Source organism: Salmo salar, chromosome 21, assembly GCF_965601325.2.
Source record: "Salmo salar chromosome 21, fSalSal1, whole genome shotgun sequence".
NCBI lineage: Eukaryota > Metazoa > Chordata > Actinopteri > Salmoniformes > Salmonidae > Salmo > Salmo salar.
In genome coordinates, this window is record NC_138311.1 from 2,699,898 (window position 1) to 2,724,181 (window position 24,284).

The following is a 24,284-nucleotide window of genomic DNA, read 5'->3' on the forward strand; positions in this document are numbered from 1 at the left end:
CCCTCTGCCTAAAGCCAACCAACTCTGTCTTTCTATCTATACAAACACTCACTATCATCCCTCCATCTCTCCCTCCATCTCTCTCACACGCCTACACACAGTCTCTCTCACCCTTCGTTCTCTCCCACTATCCCCCACTCTCCCCCTCAGACATACTTTCAGTTTCAGTCCTCTCTCAGTTCAATTCAAGACTGGCATGAAATGTAAGGACATTTCTTCACATTTTGCAACAACTGCGACAAGAATTTTGTTTTAAGTATTTAACAATATGAGTCATAGTAGGATAAGAAGTGAAAAATGAAGAAAGCTCTTTCGCTCCCTCTCTCTCTCTTTGTCACGATTCTCTTAATACTCTTCCTGTAACATGATGCTCTTGCCCACCTGAGCATAGCTGCCCTCCAAACTGTGTCACCACAATTTGCACAAAAACTGACACTTTTCATGGGTGTTTTGTATGTTTCATCCTTTGTTTTCCCCTTAATTTGCATAATTAGCTACCTTAGATGGGATGCATACTGTAGTGTAGTAAGTCAAGTGTAGGTCTTGTACCATTTCTCGCTGCAAAGCTGCCAGTTATGACGTAATTGCAATTAGTTTTGGCCACTGCGTGAAGTCTCTGTACTGTAATAGGAGTCCAAAGATATGCTATATTATTGTTTTTGCCCAAACATAAGTGAAGTAATCTTTAGTCAAAAAATCATCAGCTACAGACATGAAGTGGTCTTCTGCTGTGCAGAAGCTGTTGCTAGGTTACGATAGAGCTTTGTGTAGCTGTTACAGCTGTGTGTGTGCAGAGGAGTCCAGACAATGTTTTATTTTTAGTGATGGCTGTCACCATGATGAATAGTATATCAGTTATCAATAACTTGTTGATTCTAATGTGTTTTGTAATTGGAGATGTAATGTCTGTGACAGGGTGGGCTCATTTCTGAATTGGGGTCTTTCATTCCAATACAAGTGTCCAATTTGAATTGAATTAGAATTAAAGGAAATATAATTTATGCTGAGCAAAAATGTAAACAAGTAAGTATTGGTCCAGTGTTTCATGAGCTGAAATAAAAGATCCCAGAAATTTCCTACATGCATATGTCTCTCAAATTTTGAGCACAAATTTGTTTACATCCCTGTTAGTGAGAATGTTTCCTTTGCCAAGATAATCCATCCACCTGACAGGTGTGGCATATCAAGAAACTGATTAAACAGCATGATCATTACACAGGTGCACCTTGTGCTGGGGACAATAAAGGCCACTCTAAAATGTGCAGTTTTGTCACACATCACAATGACACAGATGTCTCAAGTTGAGGGAGAATGCAATTGGCATGCTGACTGCAGGAATCTCTACCAGAGCTGTTGCAAGATAATTAAATGTTCATAAAATGTCTCTACCATAAGCCGTCGGAGACCAGCCACCCGGACGGCTGATGAAACTATGGGTTTGCACAACAAAAGTATTGTCAGAAACCGTCTCAGGGAAGCTCATCTGCATGCTTGTGGTCCTCACTAGTGTTTTGACCTGACTGCAGTTCTGCGTCGTAAATGACTTCAGTGGAGAAGTGTGCTCTTCACTGATGAATCGTGCTCGTGCACGCGCCTCAGTCTCATTGTCCTCAGATCGACCACTATCAAAATGCGCTAATGTTTTTCAGCCAGGGGCTGCAAAGACATCATTCAGCTTTTTCCCGCCTTCTGAGAGCCTATGGGAGCCGTAGGAAGTGTCACGTTACAGCAGAGATCCTCAGTTTTCAATAAAGAGAGTCAAAAAAATGTTTTTTTTCCGGCCGTGAAAATACTGCCCCCTATCCATAACAGGTTAACCTGTTGGGGGTAGGGGGCAGTATTGACACGGCCGGATAAAAAACATACCCGATTTAATCTGATTATTACTCCTGCCCAGTAACTAGAATATGCATATACTTATTACATATGGATAGAAAACACCCTAAATTTTCTAAAACTGTTTGAATGGTGTCTGTGAGTATAACAGAACTCAAATGGCAGGTCAAAACCTGAGAGATTCCTTTACAGGAAGTGGCCTGTCTGACCATTTCTTGAACTTCTTTTCCATCTCTATCATTTACTAAGGATCTCTGCTCTAACGTGACACTTCCCACGTCGTCCATAGGCGCTCAGAGCCCGGGAAAAAACAGAATGTCGTCATTCCAGCCCCAGGCTGAAACACATTATCGCCTTTCTCAAGTGGCCGATCAAGGGACACTGGGCTTATGCGCGTGACCCCGACCGCCCCCGCCTTTGGGATTTTTTCCTCTGTTTGCCGAAAAGGAGATTCCCACCTAGCCCATAGAGGTTAAATTGTTTAACTGCCTTAATTTTTCCAGACCCGAGGAAGAGTAGCTGCTGCCATGGCAGATACAACAGCCTGCTTAACCCTATGCGAAGGAGATGTGTCACGCTGCATGAGGCAAATGGTGGTCACACCAGATACTGACTGTTTTTCTGATCGGTGCCCCTACCTTTTTATAAGGTATCTGTGACCAAGTCATATGAAATTCATAAATCAGGGCCAAATGTATTTATTTAAATTGACTGATTTCCTTTTATGAAATGTCACTAAGTTAAATATTTGAAATTGTTGCGTTTATATTTTTGTTCAGTGCAGTTCAATTAAATGAATTAATATACAAATGGATCATGCATTTCATACATCATTATGCATATGTTTATTTTGCCATCACGTATGGTTACCTATGCTATGTTTAACATGTTCTTTCCAGTGGTCTGGAAATATTCTAAGAAAATGTTTAGGTTGTGTGTAATAATTCATAATTCACTTAGATGTTATTAAATATTAGGAAAAAATACATTTCCAAAAAGGAATTAGATTCAACACTTCAGAATGTAAGGGAACAACCTATAATAGTATGGAAAAAATACAAACAAAAGCCTCTTTGACATCTTGAGCTATAATCAAACTAATATTTGAAATGGTATCCGTATTCTTTAGTAAGAGGATGCTTTTTGCAAGGTATTTGTGAAATGAATGAGACTCATATATCTCGTGTCAGCATTAACTTGTTGGGGGTAGGGGGTAGTATTTACACGGCCGGATAAAAAACGTACCCGATTTAATCTGGTTATTACTACTGCCCAGAAACTAGAATATGCATATAATTATTGGCTTTGGATAGAAAATACCCTAAAGTTTCTAAAACTGTTTGAATGGTGTCTGTGAGTATAACAGAACTCATATGGCAGGCAAAAACCTGAGAAGATTCTGTACAGGAACTGCCCTCTCTGACCATTCCTTGAGCTTCTTGACTCTGTTTATATGTTTGAGAAATTGAAGTAATAGCATTTCTAAGGTATTTGAATAACGCGCCACGGGATTCAACTGGCTGTTGAGTAGGTGGGACGATTTTGTCCCGCCGACCCTAGAGAGGTTAATGTCGTTATGTTCCCCTTGTCCAGGCGCTGTTCGTGTTTTGTTTCATGTCTGTTTATCCATTAAATATTCACTCCCTGTACTTGCTTCTTGTCTCCCAGCGTCTGTCCTTACATTTCATTCAAATTCTATTCAAATTCTGCTTGGCCAATTGAAATACAATTCTGAAAACCTGAATGGACCCCAACCTTGGTGCATGACAGAAACTGTAGATTTGAAGGATCACTTCTGAGAAGCTTGGTGAACATAGCTAATATTGTACCCCACAAAAAACATATCCACTATAATAGCCTTAGTTACTTTTCATAGATCTGAATGGATTCGATGAGTGGGGGGAACAATCCACCTGTCTTTTTATTTAATTGAACCTACATTTTGACAGGGAAGTCATAATGAGATTAAGGACTATTTTACAGATGAGACCTCCGTAAATACATCAAACACATACAATATAGAAAATTACAAAACATATTAAGAAAAACAGACAAAGTAGAGGTCTCCGATCAAAACTCTGAAATGATCAACGGGGACCAGAACATCTCATTTCAGAGACTGCAGTTGACTGTAAGTTGTTCCATATAAAGGGCGCCAAAAAAACTAAAAGCAGTTTTACCCAACTCTGTGGAGACCGAAGGTGCCTCTAGCGTTGTCCAAACCTGAAACTGGGTCTGGTCATTTGTAAGTCTAAATTGAAATAATGATGATAGACACATAGGACGTTTCTGCATAAGTGCTTTGTAGATAAACACAATAAAATTCACTCCTTACATACGAAGATGCCCAACCCATTTTTTTATACAAAACACAATGGTGAGTTCAATAACCATCACCAGTAATAAACCTGAGGGCGCAATGGAAAACAGCATCAAGTGGTTTAAGTGTAGATTCTGCTGCATGCATATAGATAATCTCCTCATAATCTAAAATATAGACATAAAATTGGCTTGGACAATTTCCTTCCTATTAACCGCTCCGGGATGGTTGAGCTAACATAGGCTAATGTGATTAGCATGAGGTTGTAAGTAACAAGAACATTTCCCAGGACATAGACATATCTGATATTGGCAGAAAGCTTAAATTCTTGTTAATCTAACTGCACTGTCCAATTTACCGTAGCTATTACAGTGAAATAATATCATGCTATTGTTTGAGGAGAGTGCACAGTTATGAACTTGAAACTTGATCAGTCTAAAACACTGCTGCCATCTAGTGGCCAAAATCTAAATTGCGTCTGGGCTGGAATAATACATTACATCCTTTCTCTTCCATTTCAAAGATGATGGTACAAAAAATAAAAACTAAATAATGTTTTTGTCTCTGTATTATCGTTTACCAGATCTAATGTGTTATATTCTCCTAAATTAATGTTTCCTTTCAAATGTTATCAAGAATATGCATATCCTTGCTTTAGGTCCTGAGCTACAGGCAGTTAGATTTGGGAATGTCATTTTAGGTGAAAATTGAAAAAAGGGGTGGATCCTTTTAACAAAACTCAGACATGCTTTGTTTTTGCAAAACCAACCAAACTGAACTTCAATTTCTTCCACCAGCTCAGTGACATTTCTTTTTAAATTACAGTTTGTCATAAATCCAGATACCAAGATATTTGTAGAAAGAAACTCGTTCAATTTGTGTACTGTTAAAACTAGTCATTACAAATTCATTTGTATCTGAGTTATGGGACCAAGGAAAAAGCATGGATTTTGTTTTGTTTGCATTTAGCACCAACTTTCGATACAATAGTGACCTCTGCAGTGCTTGAAAATCAGACTTCAAATGTGAAAAGGCTTGGCCAACTGACGGAGCAATGGAATACAGCACTGCATCATCTGCATACAAATTATATATATATATATATATATTTTTTACAGCATTACCAATGTTATTTTTATTGATTGTAAACAGTAGTGGGCCAAGTATCAAACTTTGCGGCACGTCCCTTATGTAACTCAAGGAACTCAGATTTGACACATCTACCTTGATTAACTAAGAATAGAATTTACACATGGAAATTAACATTACTGTTTGTCAACCAATGATTCTAGTACTTTCACAAAACAAAGGAGCCTGGAAATGGGTTGATAATTATCAAGATTACGACTATCCCCATCGTTATGGAGTGGTAGCACAAAAGCTGCTTTCTACACTTTTGTAATATTTCCTGATACTAAAGTTAAAATTAAAAAAAAATTGTGTTATTGAGCCAGCAATGAGGGGCACTGCATACTTAAAACCCCTGTATGTCTAACCCTGTAAGTCTACGCTGAGATATTGAATTGTTTTAAGTTGGTCATACTATGGATCGTTTAGCTATCCCAAAAATAAATACAAAATAGTTGCTTAAATATTGAATTTGGCGTTTACTACTATAGCCCATATAAACTCATTGAATAAAACATTCATAAATGGCAAATAATTTAGTCAGGAAATACATAAAGGAAAGGATTCTAGTAGAGGCATGGTCTGGCGTAGGGTTAGTGGGGTTGTTCCTAAATAATCTGAGTATGTTATATAACTCCCTATAGCAAAGGCTATTAGGTGTAAGACAATGGGCTAGGGCTTGATTGGGGACTGAGCATAGCTTTCCTAAATGCAGCATCTCATTAGTCTGAAGTGAGTACTCATCTCCTTTCCACCATCTGCACTGACATTAAAAGGTGAAAGCACATTCCTGGTAGTTATGCGCCATATTTCTTCACCTGTGCTGTGTTGTCAGATATGTGCAGATAAAGGAGATAAGATAATAAAAGGAAAGGAAGCAACTTTAGACTATTGAGACTCATAGTGTCTGACCCTGACAAAAAGGTGAAATTACATTCCTGGTAGTCAGTATTGCTTTTATGTATGCTGTTCTTTCAGATCAGTAAAGATAAAGATCTATTGAAATGCACCCCTTGTGTCTGACCCTGACAGAGAGACAAAAGAGAAGGAAAAAGGGAAAAGCTTTAGCAGTCAGTGACATCAGGGTCTTTATAGTCATTGTCTATGGTGGAGTGTCTGAGTGCAAAAGTGTATTTGTTCTCCTAGTTAATAGGTTGTGATTGAAGCTGTTATCCATATGTCTAGTGATGTCAGTATTGTTAGTCAGAGGCAGGATGTGAACAGCCCACACAGGCTTTGAAGTGTTCCAATATGTGATATATCGCCCTATCAGATTAAACATCCCATTTAACACACAAACACACACTAGGGATGAGACAAATGGAGAGAAAAATCGTAACATTTAAACTGTAATTCCATGTTAATTCACAATGCAGCTGCACTGCTGCCAGCAACAGTTTGGGTCTCACAGTGTGTTCTTTTCAGATGGTTAATTATTGCACCTGTACTACCATTACTGTAGCTCAATTCCACCTCACACAGTTTGCATTTCACTACCTTCTCATTTAACTTCTCAAAGTAATGCCGTACTGGACTTCGCTGCTGTCGCTTGCCTTTCTCTGATATTTTTCCAACTGTTAACGATGAAGACGTAGTGGTGGAGAGTCAACTACAAAATAATTGATTCCTCGACTGCTTGCAAGTCGACTCCCAGAGGCAAACTCACATTTCTGAGAGTCAAGACTCCTCGACTCCTAAGGTTCAGTATATTTTTTGGAACGGAGGAGAATGATAAGTTGACCTACACCCAAGAACACAAACACAAACATGTTTCATAAAGCTAGTGAGGGATGGAAAGAAAGGAGAGGGGCACAGTAATTGCAGGTTGGCCACCAGGCAGACTGAGCCAGAACGTGCACTAGGCCTATCTATCTGTAATCAAATGGTGTACCTCGCAATGGAAGGCTGTATCTCATAATTTTTTGGCTTGCAATGTCTCGCAACTTCAGTAAAGCATGGCATGTCATCAATTTGTGTTTTGTATTTATTATGGATCCCCATTAGCTGCTGCCAAGGCAGCATCTACTCTTCCGGGGGTCCAGCAACATTAAGGCAGTTATATACAATTTTAAATATTACATGACATTACATTTCATAACACTTTTCACAACACATTAAGTGTGTTCCCGTCAGGCAACTACTCTACTACCACATATTTACAATACATAATCCATGTGTAAGTGGGTGCAGAGTGCGTGTCTTATCATGTGTAAGTGTGTGTCTGTGCCTGTGTGTGTGTCTCTTCACAGTCCCCGCTGTTTCATAAGGTGTATTTTTATCTGGTTTTTAAATCTGATTCTACTGCTTGCATCAGTTACCTGATGTGGAATAGAGCTCCATTTAGCCATGGCTCTATGTAGTACTGTGTGTCTCCCATAGTCTGTTCTGGACTTGGGGATTGTAAAGAGACCTCTGGTGGCATGTCTTGTGGGGTATGCATGGGTGTCCGAGCTGTGTGCTAGTAGTTTAAACAGACACCTCGGTGCATTCAGCTTGTCAACACTAATTACAAAAACAACTAGTGATGAAGTCAATCTCTCCTCCACTTTGAGCCATTAGAGATTTACATGCACATTATAAATGTTAGCTCTACGTGATAATTTAAGGGTCAGCTGTGCTGCCCTGTTCTGAGACAATTGTAATTTTCCGAGGTCCCTCTTTGTGGCACCTGACCACATGACTCAACAGTAGTCCAGGTGTGACAACACTAGGGTCTGTATGACTTGCCTTGTTGACAGTGTTGTTACAAAGGCAGAGCTGCCTTTTATTATTGACAGACTTCTCCCCATCTTAGCTACTGTTGTATCAACATGTTTTGACCATGACAGTTTACAATACAGGGTTACTCCAAGCAGTTTAGTCACCTCAACCTGCTCAATTTCCACATTATTTATTACAAGGTTTAATTGAGGTTTAGGGTTTAGTGAATAATTTGTCCCAAATACAGTGCTTTTTTTGGTCCCAAATGTTTAGGACTGACTTATTCCTTGCCACCCATTCTGAAACTAACTGCAGCTCTTTGTTAGCTACTCGCTATAGTAGCTGACATGTATAGTGTTGAGTCATCCGCATACATAGACACACTGGCTTTACTCAAAGCAAGTGGCATGTCATTACTAAAGATTGAGAAAAGTAAGGGGCCTTGACAGCTGCCCTGGGGAATTCCTGATTCTTTCTGGATTATGTCGGAGAGGCTTCCATTAAAGAACACATTCTGTGTTCTGTTAGACAGGTAACTCTTTATCCACAATATATCAGGGGATATAATGCCATAACACATACATTTTTCCAGCAGCAGACTAGGATTGATAATGTCAAAAATGGCACTGAAGTCTAACAAAACAACTCCCACAATCTTTTTAATCATAAACTTCTCTCAGTCATTTCTGGAAGTGCTGTGTTTTGTTGAATGTCCTTCCCTATAAGCATGCTGAACGTCTGTTGTCAATTTGATTACTGTAAAATAGCATTGTGTCTGGTCAAACACTATTTTCTTTTTAAATTTACTAAGGGTTGGTAACAAGCTGATTACTGGCTCAAATAGCCGACCAAAGGGGGCTTTACTATTCTTGGGTCGCGGAATTACTTTTGCTTCCCTCTTAGCCTGAGGGAACACACTTTCTAGTAGGCTTAGATTGAAGATATGGAAAATAGGAGTGGCAATATCATCCGCTATTATCCTCAGTAATTTTCCATCCAAGTTCTCAGACCTCAGTGGCTTATCATTGTTGATAGACAACACCATAAAGTTTACCTCTTACACACTCACTTTACAGAATTCAAAATAACAATGCTTGTCTTTTATAGTTTGATCAGATATACTTGGATGTGTTGTGATAGCATTTGTTGCTGGCATGTCATGCCTACATTTGCTAATCTTGCCAATGAAAAAGTATTAAAGTAAATGGCAATATCAGTGGGTTTTGTGATGAATGAGCCATCTGATTCAATGAATGATGGAGCTGAGTTTGCCTTTTTGCCCAGAATTTTATTTAAGGTGCTCAAAAGCTTTTTACTATCATTCTTTATATAATTGAACTTTGTTTCATACTATTGTTTCTTCTTATTTTATTAAGTTTAGTCATATGATTTCTCAATTTGCAACGTATAGGCTAGGATATTCTACACACAATAGACCGAAGACTGAACACTCACTCGCATCATTACCAAACAGAAAGAGCAGGCGAGCCAAGGTAGTTACAGGGAGGGGGCAGGCAGAAAGATCCGTGCACATGTGTCTATGTAATCTGTATCTCGCAATGTCTTATCTTGCATGCTTCGCAAAGGTAATTTTGTGGGACAAAAAACAAAAAAAAACACTGTTTTTTCTTAATGTTAACAATCATAATTTCATGTAAACGTTTAAACGTTCACACCCCTAACACACACACATGCCCACAGCACCCCAACACACACACACGACAGACAGAATGATAGACAGACAGAAAGGCAGACAGACAGACTGACAGTTTAGACTGCAGAAACGTGATCTTGATTTGGGTGGCGGGGGGCCAAGGCTTTGCTGGAAATGGTCTGCCTCATTAGAGAATTCACTCACAAAGGGCTGCAAAATCAGCCCTGCCTCAATCCCCTATATATATAATATAAACACAATTAGATCAGCACAGAGGCTGGCAAGCAGGTGGGTCGTGGTGGAGAGTGTATGTGTGTGTGTGTGTGTGTGTGTTTGTGTGTGTGTGTGTACACTGTAAAAAAAAAAATCTAGTTATTTCAACAAATTATTAATAAAGGTCCAATGCAGCCATTTTATATCATTTCTAGGTAACAATGAAGTTATTTACTCTGGTTGTTTTCAACAAAAATAGTTTCTTAGCAAAGAGTAATTTCTCAAGCAAGAATTTTCATAGGCCTGTCTGGGAGTGGTCTGAGTAGGGATGAAAACCTGAAAATGTGCTGTAATTGGAGATGTTTGGAACTCTCTTTCTTATTGGTCTATTAACTAATTTACCACATTGTGATGTCACCATGGAAGACCAAAACTCCATCCTACCAAAACAGGCTGAAATTTCAGGCAGTCTTTTCAAACAGCTCTTACACTAAAAGGGCATTATCATCAAGTTCACAATTTCACAGTATTATTCCAACCTCATATAGTGTGGAAATGTGTATAAAAATCACGTTTTTAACTGCACTTGGCCTTTAAGTAACTAGTTCCAGCGCCTTCTTTTGTTTACTCAACATTTCGGTCCATGTGTTACCTGAACTAAAACAATCGTCTGCCCAACCAAGAGGTTGAACTCACAACCTCTTGGTTCACAGCCTTCCAATCTTCCTGCTGCGTCACCATGTCTTTGTCAACGACAGATTTCAACTGTATTTCTAGATTTTGCACTTCAAAGTAAATCTCAGCTCTGTTAAACGTATATATTTTTTAAAATGCTGAAATAAGTTAATCAAATCAATAATGAGGGAATAGTCAGATTAACTGATAATTGATACAAACGAAGCAGGAAAGTTGGATTGCCATGAACCAAGAGGTTGTGAGTTCTTATCTCAGGTGAGGACATGTTGAATAATAATTACTATATAAATGAACATGCATAATGTAATCATGTATGTCAACGTGTGTCAAATATGTAAATTGAAAACATATGTTAAAAGCACTGTGTGTGTAACTAATTGCACAGCCGTTTTTAGTTAAGATGCTGTCGTGTCTTTGGGGTACCATTAAACTGAAGACATGTTTATCAATTAACTCCCTGTAATTATTATCACGCGATTAACCTGTTATGGCTAGGGGGCAGTATTTTCACGGCTGGATAAAAAACGTACCCGATTTAATCTGGTTACTACTCCTGCCCAGTAACTAGAATATGCATATAATTATTGGCTTTGGATAGAAAACACTCCAAAGTTTCTAAAACTGTTTGAATGGTGTCTGTGAGTATAACATGGTGTCTAAATAGCTAGCCCGTGATGGCTGGGCTATGTACTTAGAATATTGCAAAATGTGCTTTCACCAAAAAGCTATTTTAAAATCGGACATATCGAGTGCATAGAGGAGTTCTGTATCTATAATTCTTAAAATAATTGTTATGCTTTTTCTGAACGTTTATCGTCAGTAATTTAGTAAATTGTTAGCAAATTCCCCGGAAGTTTGCGGGGGGTATGCTAGTTCTGAACGTCACATGCTAATGTAAAAAGCTGATTTTTGATATAAATATGAACTTGATTGCACAAAATATGCATGTATTGTATAACATAATGTCCAAGGTTTGTCATCTGATGAAGATCATCAAAGGTTAGTGCTGCATTTAGCTGTCTTCTGGGTTTTTGTGACATTATATGCTAGCTTGAAAAATGGGTGTCTGATTATTTCTGGCTTGGTACTCTGCTGACATAATCTAATGTTTTGCTTTCGCTGTAAAGCCTTTTTGAAATCGGACAGTGTGGTTAGATTAATGAGAGTCTTGTCTTTAAAACGCTGTGAAATAGTCATATGTTTGAGAAATTGAAGTTTTTGTATTTTTGAGGAATTTGTAATTCGCGCCACGCCTATCATTGGATATTGGAGCAGGTGTTCCGCTAGCGGAACGTCTAGATGTAAGAGGTTAAACTGATTAATCGTTTAATTGTAATTAACTAGGAGATCGGGGCACCAAGGAAAATATTCAGATTACAAAGCTATAATTTTCCTAATATAACTTTCCTATATTATAACATTATATATTATATTCTGTTATCCTGTTTAGGATAGGGGGCAGTATTGACACGGCTGGATAAAAAACATACCCGATTTAATCTGGTTACCACTCCTACCCAGTAACTAGAATATGCATATACTTATTACATATGGATAGAAAACACCCTAAATTTTCTAAAACTGTTTGAATGGTGTCTGTGAGTATAACATAACTCAAATGGCAGGTCAAAACCTGAGAGATTCCTTTACAGGAAGTGGCCTGTCTGACCATTTCTTGAACTTCTTTTCCATCTCTATCATTTACAAAGGATCTCGGCTCTAACGTGACACTTCCCACGTCGTCCATAGGCGCTCAGAGCCCGGGAAAAAACAGAATGTCGTCATTCCAGCCCCAGGCTGAAACACATTATCGCCTTTCTCAAGTGGCCGATCAAGGGACACTGGGCTTATGCGCGTGACCCCGACCGCCCCCGCCTTTGGGATTTTTTCCTCTGTTTGCCGAAAAGGAGATTCCCTGTCGGAATATTATCGCTTTTCTACGAGAAAAATGTCGTAAAAATTGATTTTAAACAGCGGTTGACATGCTTCGAAGTACGGTAATGGAATACTTAGAATTTTATTGTCACGAATTGCGCCATGCGCGTGACACTTCTTTACTATTTCGGATAGTGTCTGGAACGCACGAACAAAACGCCGCTATTCGGATATAACGATGGATTATTTTGGACCAAATCAACATTTGTTATTGAAGTAGCAGTCCTGGGTGTGCATTCTGACGAAGACAACAAAAGGTAATCAAACTTTTATAATAGTAAATATGATTATGGTGAGTGCTAAACTTGCCGGGTGTCTAAATAGCACGCCCGTGATGCCTGGGCTATGTACTTAGAATATTGCAAAATGTGCTTTCACCAAAAAGCTATTTTAAAATCGGACATATCGAGTGCATAGAGGAGGTCTGTATCTATAATTCTTAAAATAATTGTTATGCTTTTTGTGAACGTTTATCGTGAGTAATTTAGTAAAATGTTAGCGAATTCCCCGGAAGTTTGCGGGGGGTATGCTAGTTCTGAACGTCACATGCTAATGTAAAAAGCTGGTTTTTGATATAAATATGAACTTGATTGAACAAAACATGCATGTATTGTATAACATAATGTCCTAGGGTTGTCATCTGATGAAGATCATCAAAGGTGAGTGCTGCATTTAGCTGTCTTCTGGGTTTTGGTGACATTATATGCTGGCTTGAAAAATGGGTGTCTGATTATTTCTGGCTTGGTACTCTGCTGACATAATCTAATGTTTTGCTTTCGTTGTAAAGCCTTTTTGAAATCGGACAGTGTGGTTAGATTAACGAGAGTCTTGTCTTTAAATGGCTGTAAAATAGTCATATGTTTGAGAAATTGAAGTAATAGGATTTTTAAGGTTTTGAAAATCGCGCCACAGGCTGGCAGTGGCTGTTACGTAGGTGGGACGAATTCGTCCCGCCTAGCCTAGAGAGGTTATAGTATAGGCCGATTATCTTCTGGTTTAAATGGTGTATTTTACCTCGCATCCAGTCTCATTCCAAACGTCGTAAATTGTTGTATCTGCACAAACCCAGTCTTTACTAAGAGTCATCCATACATCAATTGTCTTAAAATCATTTATTTACTAAACTAAGTAATTCACATAAAGTATACAAACAGTAATTATCATCACAAAGAATTGGTAGAGTAATGTGCCCTAGTGGGCTAAAACAGGCATGGCTGGTGTCTTGTTAACAATGGGTCATAAACGGTCAGCTGAGGACACACAAAGTTCATTAATATTAACAATTGACATGCTAATCCTTTGCACATGAACGCTCACTCATTTGAGAACAATTGCAAGCAATATATATTTACGCTCAGTGTGTCGTCGGGATCCTTGTTGGAGCGTTGTTCTGTTGAAGAGTTTTTTCTCTCTCTCTCTCTCTCTCTCTCTCTCTCTCTCTCTCTCTCTCTCTCTCTCGGTTAGAATGGATCTTTCAAAGCGACATTCATTAACCTCTTACATCTTACAAGCAAAACATTAGATTATGTCAGCAGAGTACCAAGCCAGAAATAATCAGACACCCATTTTTCAAGCCAGCATATAATGTCACCAAAACCCAGAAGACAGCTAAATGCAGCACTCACCTTTGATGATCTTCATCAGATGACAACCCTAGGACATTATGTTATACAATACATGCATGTTTTGTTCAATCAAGTTCATATTTATATCAAAAACCAGCTTTTTACATTAGCATGTGACTAGCATGTGACTAGCATTCCCACCGAACACTGCTGGTGAATTTACTAAATTACTCACGATAAACGTTCACAAAAAGCATAACAATTATTTTAAGAATTATAGATACAGAACTCTATGCACTCGATATGTCCGATTTTAAAATAGCTTTTCGGTGAAAGCACATTTTGCAATATTCTCAGTAGATAGCCTGGCATCACAGGGCTAGCTATTTAGACACCCAGCAGGTTTAGCACTCATCAAAGTCAGATTTACTATAAGAAAAATGTTCTTACCTTTGTTGTCTTCATCAGAATGCACTCCCAGGACTTCTACTTCAATAACAAATGTTGGTTTGGTCCAAAATAATCCATCGTTATATCCAAACAGCGGCGTTTTGTTCGTGCGTTCTAGACACTATCCTAAATGCTAAATAAGGGTGACGAGCATGGCGCAATTCGTGACAAAAGAATTCTAAATATTCCATTACCGTACTTCGAAGCATGTCAACCGCTGTTTAAAATCAATTTTTATGCCATTTTTCTCATAAAAAAGCGATAATATTCCGACCGGGAATCTGCGTTTAGATAAACAGACAAAGGAAAAGAAACAATTCGGTCGAAGCGGGCACACGCCTTAGCCCATAGTACTCTGAGTGGCCACTTGCCAAAAGCGATAAAGTGTTTCAGCCAGAGCCTGCCTCGATATCGTTCAACGTTTTCCCGGGCTCTGAGACCCTATGGAAGACGTAGGAAGTGTCACGTTATTGCACAGATCCTGAGTCTTCAATAAAAAGAGCCAAGATGAAACACTACTTCTCAGACAGGCCACTTCCTGCTTGAAATCTTCTCAGGTTTTGGCCTGCCATAGGAGTTCTGTTATACTCACAGACACCATTCAAACAGTTTTAGAAACTTTAGGGTGTTTTCTATCCAAAGCCAATAATTATATGCATATTCTAGTTACTGGGCAGGAGTAGTAACCAGATTAAATCGGGTAGGTTTTTTATCCAGCCGTGCAAATACTGCCCCCTATCCCCAACAGGTTAACCATTGGAAGAGTGCACTGGAGATTCCCCTCCACGTGTTGCACTCTGAGTGACTCCTATGTCGCTGTTGTCAATGGTAATTTGATTGGTTAAGTCTCTAACATTCTTACTGATTGTAGCTGGACTGACTGTTGCTAGTATTGGTACTGGTACTCAAGGGGACCAGTTATCCTACCGATTTATTCTGAAATATTATCTACCGGAACACATGATTGGAGCATATTACTAGTTGTATTGTAGTTGAACCTACACATGGCAAAGAATGATTATTGTTGCCATTTGTTTTGGAGGTGGACAAGTCCACTGGACTTCCTTTACGACCAGTGTGGTACACCTCAGTACTATCTTAGATGTCTTCTAAGATAATCCCCGTCTAGGGGCCTGTCTGCACCTCACTGTTCTCATAGGAGAGTTTACAACTAGATTTGATTTATGTTCTGGCGGCCTCGTACGGTGTTGTCCATAGTCTTGACCCCCCCACCGGCCTCGATGAGGCTCATCATGGGTCTGGGCTACTATTCCCCCCCTTTGTGCCTCGGGACCCCCCCACCAGCGGGTGGTGTTGGTGTCCGATGCGCAAATGAAAAGGTCGGACCCTATGTACGAGTTGTCAGCGGCCGCGTTGTTATGAGAATGGCTGTAACCTTTCAACCAAATCTCCTGGTGTTTGTGCTTCAAAACGCTCAGTGGCTGTTGAGGTCTGTCAGTCACCACCGCGTCCGCGTGTGGCAACCTCTTCATTACCTGCGAACTGAGACGAGGATATCGGTCTGTGATATCGCAAAGTGTTTCACCAGTGGGAGTCATCGGGTCAGTTGCTGGACTGACGCCATTAGTGTCATTGTAAGGGGTGACAGTCCCCAACAAAGCGGAAGGTGTATCATCGAAAACAGAGTATACTCTGCGCATCAATGTTTTTCTTGCTGAGACGGCCGCAGTGCTTGCGGAAGTGTCCAAAGGGCAAGAGTTCATCTCAACTATCGTATTGCACGACTGCAAGGAGGAGGGAAGTTGCTTATTCACAGAGACAGCTGGCTCGAAATCATGAAAAGACTGGTCAATCAGGTTGGCTGATGGAATGTGTCGAGATATCGTACTATCTCCGTGGATCGGATTCTGTACCAAGAGGTTTCTAAACGTCTTTTTCCCAAGGGGTGCTTTCGACAGATACCCCTCGTGAATGACTGCGTTGCAGCTAGCGTTAGGGGGAGACAGTGTGGTCAGTGGAGAAGGCACCGTGGCCTGTGACCAAACCTGGTTGGTTTTCCAATCCATCAATGGGAGTAACCGATCCATCAAGTCTGCTCCAAGTAGCAGGGGTACAGTTTCGAGGCTGGTAACATACACAGGGTGAACGAGCGATACGTCCTGGAAGTGTAGTTTCAGCATGACTCTCAATGTGAGAGGCGAGGTAGTCTGAGTGACCCCTCGAAGTTTAGTGTCGCATCGTTCCACTTTTAACCAACGTTTAGTTGGCTTCAAAGCCCTTTTTAGATCATCAAACAATGTTTGAGAGATGAGTGATATTGTCGCACCCGAATCAATTAGCGCATGACAAGCTAAGCAGTCCTCCATGACTGTTTCCAGGTATGGCCGTTTAGATTCGTGGTTAGTGGACATATTCCCCACAAAGTGGAGTGGTCGTTCGCAACGACGTGATGTGCCATGTCTGTTCAAGATGGAAGCAGATTGACTTTTCCGATTTTGAGTGGGCTTGGCTTTAACGAAGCGTTTGATCTTTTTCTTCGCAACTTTTGTATCAGAGTCTATAGACAAAGCCCGGGGGCTTGTTTCTTGATCATGGCCCTGGATAGGGTCTTGAATGAGAGCGGGAGAAATTTGAACTTTAACGTCCTTGCTATGGTTGTTAATTTCTGCGGACCTGGTGTCCGGTAATTCCCCGTCTAGTCCTTGTGACTTATCTTTTACCCTTTTCTCAAATTGTTCTCGCTTATGTTCTTCCTGTAGTGGGACTTCTGGAGAACATTGGTCTACGTTTTGATCGTCCTTCAACCCTTTGTTACCCTTGTGCTCTGACACTTTTTGTGGGTTGGGTGCAGGAACGTAGCGAACGGGTCGATTGTAACGGTAGTCATGTTGATGGCTACGTACTTTACAGTTATTTCGACCGCGGAGGTTATTGGAACCATGGTTTCGTGGTAGAAACTGTTGTTGTGCATCATCTCTCGACGCTCCAATACCTGATAATGCACCCTCTAACTGGAGTGAGTGCTCCTGGTCAAACTTCAAAACCGAGTGGTCAGGGCTCTTAGCGTTGTGAACTTTTGATGCCTCAAAAGCTGTGCTTGCAAGCTCTCTGAGTTGTAAGATAGGCAAGCCAATGTGGGCGGCAGGGCCCAAGTAGGTAATGAAGGTGGGATACATGTTCGACAGAAACATTTGTTTGAATGGTAACAGCTCTTGCATTCCTGTTTCAGTGAGTAGGCCAAAGTAAGCTGAACGAAGCCTATGATAGTAAGCTTGTGGGTGTTCGTTTCGAGCTTGTTTGACGGTGTTAGCCAGTGAGCTATCGTGTTTGCGAGTCGCAGAACCACTGAATTCTAATATCAAAGCTGTTGCAAGTTTAGCGTAGTCATTTAGCACGTGTTGCTGTTGTAGGCGAATGAACCTCGTCAGGTGTCTATTCGACGTTCGCTTCAACAGGTAAATCCTGTCAGAACCCGTAGCGTTCGGGTAGCCATCCACCGCGTCCTCTATGTCAGCTAGGAACGTCTCAGTATCGTTTGGCTGACCTGGAACGGGGTCAAAGGTGGGGAAATTCTTGACGAGTTTGTCAAGGTATTCCGCGCCAAGCGGGCGGAGAGGGTTGGCTTCATCCTGTGGAGAAATTGGGGCCGAAAGGCTAAGAGAAGAAGCCAAGCCTTGTTGTTGTTGACCAAGAGGCGCCATATTACTCAGTGCCGAAGGGCCAAGAGGAGAAGACTGAGGGACACATGAGGGAGGCAAGGTCTGAAACCTATTGTCTTCACTCCTGTGAGTACAGGGCCCCGGTTGCTTGGATGGGTAGTCGCGCTGTAGAGCGTGACCATTCTGGATTTCCTCCAGATGGTACCTAAGGGTGGAATTCTGCTGCATTGCAGAGTCCACTTGAGCGCTTAGAGTACTGATTTTGGACACGTGCGTGTCACACCTGCTCCTTTCGGTCTCAAACTTATCTGTCATGGTTTGCAGATAGAGGTCTTGAGTACGGAGCGAGAGATTCAGTGATGAGATTTCCTCTGCTTGCTTAGAAATCAATATTTCCAACCTCATCACCTGAGTTCTCTCATCATTAATTTGGTCAGCGACTTCAATAAGTTCTGCTGATTTATCATCCAACTTTGTCATTGTGTTCATTAACCTCTATGGGCTAGGTGGGACGCTAGCGTGCCACCCGTGGTGCACTCCATCAACAGCAGGTGCATTTCAAGAGCGGCAAATTTGAATCCAAATAAATGTCAAAATTCTAATTTTTCAAACATACAACTATTTTACACCCTTTGAAAGATAAACATCTCCTTAATCTAACCACGTTTTACGATTTCAAAAAGGTTTTACGGCGAAAGCATAAATTTAGAGTATGTTAGGACAGTACATTTACAAGAGTTGTGTGTAATGTTTTGTCAATTCAAAGACAGGGTCACCAAAACCATAAAACCAGCTAAAATGATGCACTAACCTTTTACAATCTCCATCAGATGACACTCCTAGGACATTATGTTAGACAATGCATGCATTTTTAGTTCTATCAAGTTCATATTTATATCCAAAAACAGCGTTTTACTATGGCATTGATGTTGAGGAAATCGTTTCCCTCCAATAACCGGCAGTCAAGTCAGCGTCACAAATTAAATAATTAAAATTAGAAAACATTGGTAAAATATTATATTGTCATTTAAAGAATTATAGATTTACATCTCTTGAACGCAATCAACTTGCCAGATTTAAAAATAACCTTACTGGGAAATCACACTTTGCAATAATCTGAGCACTGCGCCCAGAAAAATACGCGTTGCGATACAGACTAGACGTCATGTTGGGGAGATCTAAAATCGAAAATACTATGTAAATAATCCATTACCTTTGATTCTCTTCATCAGATGTCACTTCCAGGTATCACAGGTCCATAACGAATGTAGTTTTGTTCAAAAAAGCTCATCATTTATGTCCAAAAATCTCCGTCTTGTTAGCACATGATCTAAGCCAGCCGGACTTCTCGTCATGAACGAGGGGAAAAAATATATTTCCGTTCGTTCAAACATGTCAAACGTTGTATAGCATAAATCATTAGGGCCTTTTTTAACCAGAACATGAATAATATTCAAGGTGGACGAATGCATACTCTTTTATAACGTATTGGAACGAGGGTACCCAACATGAACTCGCGCGCCAGGTGTCTAATGGGCCATCATCGTTCCATGGCTCTTGTTCGGTCAGATCTCCCTCCAGAAGACTCAAAACACTTTGTAAAGGCTGGTGACATCTAGTGGAAGCAATAGGAAGTGCCAAAATATTCCTCAGCCCCTGTGTTTTTCAATGGGATAGGTTTAAAGGTAATACAACACATCAGGTATCCACTTCCTGTCAGAAAATGTCTCAGGGTTTTGCCTGCCAAATGAGTTCTGTTATACTCACAGACACCATTCAAACAGTTTTAGAAAATGTAGGGTGTTTTCTATCCATATGTAATAAGTATATGCATATTCTAGTTACTGGGTAGGAGTGGTAACCAGATTAAATCGGGTATGTTTTTTTATCCAGCCGTGTCAATACTGCCCCCTAGCCCTAACAGGTTAACTGATCGTCTTTGGTCTGCAGCGCTTTGAGGAGAACCGTGTTATTTTGAGTAACATTCAACAAAACAGCATGCATGTTGTCAAGTTGAGCGCTCCTGTTTGTAGATAACTCTTCAGATTGATCTAGTTTGGCGTGGACATCATCGTATTTAGTTTTGGCTAAATCGAGTTGTTCCTGTAGCATATGATTTTGTTCCTGTAGAAAACGATTTTGTTGAAGAGCTTGTGCTTGTTCATCGTCATACGTTTTTGCAATTACATTTAATTGTTCAGTTTTCGAACGCAGTTCCATAGCTAGCAGAATTTTTCCCTTGTCTGCATTGGTCATTGGTTTTCCGGTTCTCTCCACCTGTCCCTTTATGTCTACCGTTACCTGCTCGTGCTTCAGCTCTGCACTGCGGTATTGGACAGATGGCAATCTCGGACGGCAAGACATCAGAGCTAGACTGGAGAGAACCTTTACGAGGCCTGCGCCCGATGGTTGATTTTGGAAAACATTGTTGTCTGCTTTTCCACTAATGGCATAATTAGGGTTGTTATCGCTGCTGAGGTCAGAGATCAATCCATTTACGGGTGGAGGTTCACTAATTAGCGGGCGAGTGGGGACCACCCCCTCTGATAGCTTGCACATTATTAGAACATTTGAAAGGAAAAAATGTTTTTCCTAATTTTCCAAAATTTGGTTTTGGAATGTGGGGAGCTGCAAAGACGATTTTAATCTATTTATAGACGTTAATGAACCATCAGTACTGTACAGTACTGTGGAAGTTGGACGTGAATGAATTTGCAAAAGCAAATTGAATTAATCAATGCCAATGATTAGTCCTACCTGGGTAGGCTATCTGGGTATTAAACTTGAATTACCTGAGAGGTTGCTTCATCCAGGTTAATATGCAAAGTTTAAGTTGTCTCATTTAATTGGAAGAACCTAGAAAGGTATGTTCGACAATTTAACTTATTAAATTGAATGAGACGATAATCCATACAATCTCCATTGATTGGATATCATAAGTGTAAAACGTAGGTCAAATGTTGGGACCCTTCACCACTAGGGTACGCTCCTCCCTGGGGCTGAAGACACATGGGATTCACTCCCGTCAGTAATGGGTTTTACTGATTAATCTATTTATGATATATCAAACCTGTATAGGCTATCTGGGAATTAACTTTGAATTAACCTGAGAGCATTGCTTCATTTAAGTTAAGTTTGGAAAAAGTTAATCATGTCTCATTGTAGACGCCCTATCAATTTTGGATATTATTTAAAAGATCCACTTGAAAAGGTAAATCTGGCAATTTCACTTGTTAGTTAAATTGAATGAGACGTCATATCCAGTCAATTGCGATTGTCTGGATATTTTACCGTGCTCCACGTTTGGATTTCCCCTAGAGATGTACTGGCAATTCTTCACCACCAGGTGAAGTACAAAGGTCGGGACTTCCGTCGCGCCAGGCGGAGAGATTAAAACGTGGCACAGGGAGAGGAAATGTTCCCTCTCTGTTAGCTTGCCCGTAATGCTAAGCTATTGCTACTTGGTTCAGGAGTATCCTTCCAAGCACCAAAATAGGGTCCTTTCACTATGGAAAGGGTGGGTTTTCTAGTGACGTCTCAACTTAACCCCATTCAGCATATTCTGCTAGCGTTTATGCTGACCGGAGCGACACGGTACTTAAATACAGATACGCATATGGTCTGCCCACACTGTCTTAGTGCAGTAGGCAAATTATTCGGCTCGGTTACCGGACAGTTAACTTCTAATTTCTAACCTTACTCTAGAAGTTAACCTGTTAGGGCTAGGGGGCAGTATTGACACGGCTGGATAAAAAAAGTACCCGATTTAATCTGGTTACCACTCCTACCCAGTAACTAGAATATGCATATACTTATTACATATGGATAGAAAACACCCTAAAGTTTCTAAAACTGTTTGAATGGTGTCTGTGAGTATAACAGAACTCAAATGGCAGGTCAAAACCTGAGAGATTCCTTTACAGGAAGTGGCCTGTCTGACCATTTCTGGAACTTCTTTGCCATATCTATCTTTTACTAAGGATCTCTGCTCTAACGTGACACTTCCTACGTCGTCCATAGGCACTCAGAGCCCGGGAAAAACCTGAATGTCGTCATCCCAGCCCCAGGCTGAAACACATTATCGCCTTTCTCAAGTGGCCGATCAAGGGACTCTGGTCTTAGGCGCGTGACCTGACCGCCCCCGCCTTTGTGATTTTTTCCTCTGTTTGCCGAAAAGGAGATTCCCGGTCGGAATATTATCGCTTTTCTACGAGAAAAATGGCATAAAAATGGATTTTAAACAGCGGTTGACATGCTTCGAAGTACGGTAATGGAATATTTAGAGTTTTTTTGTCACGAATTGCATCATGTGCACGACCCTTCTTTACCATTTCGGATAGTGTCTGGAACGCACGAACAAAACGCCGCTATTCGGATATAACGATGGATTATTTTGGACCAAACCAACATTTGTTATTGAAGTAGCAGTCCTGGGAGTGCATTCTGACGAAGACAACAAAAGGTAATCAAACTTTTATAATAGTAAATATGATTATGGTGAGTGCTAAACTTGCCGGGTGTCTAAATAGCTAGCCCGTGATGCCTGGGCAATGTACTTAGAATATTGCAAAATGTGCTTTCACCAAAAAGCTATTTTAAAATCGGACATATCGAGTGCATAGAGGAGGTCTGTATCTATAATTCTTAAAATAATTATTATGCTTTTTGTGAACATTTATAATGAGTAATTTAGTAAAATGTTAGCAAATTCCCCAGAGGTTTGCGGGGGGTATGCTAGTTCTGAACGTCACATGCTAATGTAAAAAGCTGGTTTTTGATATAAATATGAACTTGATTGAACAAAACATGCATGTATTGTATAACATAATGTCCTAGGGTTGTCATCTGATGAAGATCATCAAAGGTTAGTGTTGCATTTAGCTGTCTTCTGGGTTTTTGTGACATTATATGCTAGCTTGAAAAATGGGTGTCTGATTATTTCTGGCTTGGTACTCTGCTGACATAATCTAATGTTTTGCTTTCGTTGTAAAGCCTTTTTTTAATCGGACAGTGTGGTTAGATTAACGAGAGTCTTGTCTTTAAATAGCTGTAAAATAGTCATATGTTTGAGAAATTGAAGTAATAGGATTTTTAAGGTTTTGAAAATCGCGCCACAGGCTTCAAGTGGCTGTTACGTAGGTGGGACGAATTCGTCCCGCCTAGCCCATAGAGGTTAATATTGACCGACAGAAATAGTACTGTTTGGCCTAACGGACTAAATCTGGAATTTTTCCCTCACTGCTATCGACATAAGACCGGAGCCACTCTAAATAGCTTCTCCTAATGGAAAATACACAATCACTTTGTTTAGATAACAGGCTGTTTGGAAATTCTGTTTGCACAATTGATATATAGAATTTCACAGCAAAGTCCAATTCTATCTTAGATTCCTCGCACGGGGGCTCCATAAATGTATTATCAAAATGGCCCAACGTGCGTTTTAGTTTTAGAGTCCTCACACGGGGGCGCCATATATGTCGTGTCTTTGGGGTACCATTAAACTGAAGACATGTTTATCAATGAACTCCCTGTAATTATTATCACGCGATTAAACTGATTAATCGTTTAATTGTAATTAACTAGGAGATCGGGGCACCAAGGAAAATATTCAGATTACAAAGCTATAATTTTCCTAATATAACTTTCCTATATTATAACATTATATATTATATTCTGTTATAGTATAGGCCGATTATCTTCTGGTTTAAATGGTGTATTTTACCTCGCGTCCAGTCTCATTCCAAACGTCGTAAATTGTTGTATCTGCACGAACCCAGTCTTTACTAAGAGTCATCCATACATCAATTGTCTTAAAATCATTTATTTACTAAACTAAGTAATTCACATAAAGTATACAAACAGTAATTATCATCACAAAGAATTGGTAGAGTAATGTGCCCTAGTGGGCTAAAACAGGCATGGCTGGTGTCTTGTTAACAATGGGTTATAAACGGTCAGCTGAGGACACACAAAGTTCATTAATATTAACAATTGACATGCTAATCCTTTGCACATGAACGCTCACTCATTTGAGAACAATTGCAATCAATATATATTTACGCTCAGTGTGTCGTCGGGATCCTTGTTGGAGCGTCGTTCTGTTGAAGAGTTTTCTCTCTCTCTCTCTCTCTCTCTCTCTCTCTCTCTCTCTCTCTCTCTCTCTCTCT

At 40.1% G+C, this 24,284-nt stretch overlaps 1 protein-coding gene across 1 annotated transcript in view; it reads left to right on the forward strand.

Annotated features, from left to right (window-relative positions):
- Positions 1-24,284, forward strand: part of klf12b (Kruppel like factor 12b) — a 221,156-nt gene that overhangs the window by 121,974 nt on the left and 74,898 nt on the right. The gene's annotated exons all lie outside the window — the stretch shown is intronic.